This window comes from Sinocyclocheilus rhinocerous, unplaced genomic scaffold (genome assembly GCF_001515625.1).
Source record: "Sinocyclocheilus rhinocerous isolate Xijiao unplaced genomic scaffold, SAMN03320098_v1.1 scaffold498, whole genome shotgun sequence".
In the NCBI taxonomy this organism is placed as follows: Eukaryota; Metazoa; Chordata; class Actinopteri; order Cypriniformes; family Cyprinidae; genus Sinocyclocheilus; species Sinocyclocheilus rhinocerous.
The window spans coordinates 386,195-388,591 of record NW_015633594.1 but is presented as its reverse complement, the minus strand read 5'-3'; positions in this window follow the sequence as shown (position 1 = coordinate 388,591).

The window sequence follows — 2,397 nt, the reverse complement described above, 5'->3', positions numbered from 1 at the left end:
AAAATGTGACTTCATATCTCACAGTGTGACTTTATATCTCGCAATTGCGAATATGTTTCTGCTAATTGTGACTTTATACTGTATCTCCCAGTGTGACTTTATATCCTTCAATTTCAATTTTCTTTTGAAATATTTTGACTTTACATCTCGCGAACAAGTTTGGTTTTCACAATTGCGGATTTATAACTCACATTGTGGTCTTATATCTCAAAATGTGTCTATATCTCACAGTGTGACTTTATATCTCGCAATTACGACTTTACATCTTGCGAGTTTGTTTCCACTAATTTGACTTTGTAACTCACAGTTTGACGTTATGTCAATATGTGACTTTCTATCGTACATTATGACTTTATATCTCACAGTGTGATTTTAAACTTTACTCTGATGTAAAAAGGGGCTTCCATAGATGACAAGTTACATGCACAAAGCTATGATTGTATAAAACAGACAGAAAAGTGAGAAAGAGAAAAATGCTTTTCTATTAAATTAATATACTACAAATTTGAGCCGTCCACTATAGCTTTTACATCTTAGCCATAACCTGTCCATAAGACAAAATGGCGATACAGGGAAAAAAAAAAAAAACCTTAAAGGTCAAACAAATACTGGACTTACAGCAGAAAACAAAAGAAAAACAGCCAAAGCTGACAGATTTCACCTCCATGTAGATTTAACAGTAACAGTTCTTAGATATTTGAAATAAACCGGCTGTGATCTCATTCAAACTTTAGTGTTCAGTTCAACTCCCTATTAAGTTCAGGGTATCTGTGCTGCAGATCAGACCCTCTTAGATACTGTGCGTAGGTAGTTAGGTAGCTCTAAAGGGACGCTTTTGTTGGTAGTGATATAGATAGGTAGTTAGGATTTCTTAATTTATGTCTTAACACATCGGCTCCAGTTTCAAACTACTGACTTGTTGTAATTTTTATCAAGTAAGAGAATTCCAGTATGCAATCTATTTATTTTGTTTTGTATTGATTGTTTGTCTGCACATAGACATGTCATGGTTGTTGTATAGTTTGCAATTTTAAGTGAAAACAAGGCGAAATGAAAGAGATTTGGAGGGTAAGGATGGGTTTACACTTAGCAGGGTATCAGTCAGTAACACTGGACAGAATTAAAAAAAAAAACATTTTCATTAAATAAGCTGCTGTGGACCTCAAAGAATATAACACATCAAACACAAATAACACATCCGTGAATGCGTTTGAGACGATTTTGTCTATGAGCAAGGTCTGTTATCAGGATTTCTGAGAGTTTCTATGACATGGTGTGAACTTGGAAGATATGAACATATAATATCTTGCCTGTTTATCCCAGGGGTTGAAGGCTGCTAGTTATTACTTATCTCATTATATCAATGTAACTTTTTTTTAATCAAAAGGACATATTGTATTTTTTGTTTGTTTGTTCATTTTTTAATGTGGTAAATATTTATGGCTCAAAGCGTTTGTTACACACAATCTGGGGCATATGGATGACTAAAGGGACATTATTCCAGCTGTATGCATGTCAACAGTGCCTGTAGTATACAAAACTGAGTCCATTGAAAATCAGTGAACTAATAAGAACGAGGTCTGGAATTTGATAAGTAAATTGCAATATTAGCTCTCCCTGAACAGCAATCTGACTCACACATAATTCTCACAGATACTTTTTTAGATTACAGTTATTGATTGGTTCCGAGATGTTTATTTTTAATTGATGAATCCATGACAAATGAAAGTTTCCTTAGCCTTCGGTGTATGTATGTCTAATATTTTCATTCATAGATATTGTATGGTGATGAGCATTTTGATACACTGCTCCTGGCTTACACACGCAAGTTTTTTAAGTGTTAAAACTGTGAATAATAATTGTTTGTCACCATGAAGTATTAGAATGTATTTAAGATCTGTTAAGCCTGTGAAATTACAAATTGATTCTCTGATGCACTGAAGGGTTTATTACATTGTTATTACCGCAGTAATTACTACCTGTGTGGTCCCGCAACAGTATCTGTCCTGTAACTCGGAAAGCAGGGTTTTCATATTAGATCATCACTGTACGTCAAATGTCTGTAATAGGTTATATTGATCAGATTTTGATACTTGAATTGTTTTATTTGCCCCAATAATGATACATTTTAAAATGTAGTGTGTTTTTAAATTCTGACCTCTAGAATCAAGATGGATTTGTATTCAGTTGTGAACTGTTGACTGAAAGGGAGGAAACCATGCTTGTTAAAAACAAAAGGCTGGAATCGCAAACACAAGCCAAAAGACTCGAGCCTTGTACAGATTGTTTTTATTCTGCTTATTTGTCCATTTTAGAACATGTTCCTAAATTACATCTTCCTATAATGTGACTGTTTGCCTTTCAAGCAACTCAGTATTGCTGCTAAAAATGTGGTTT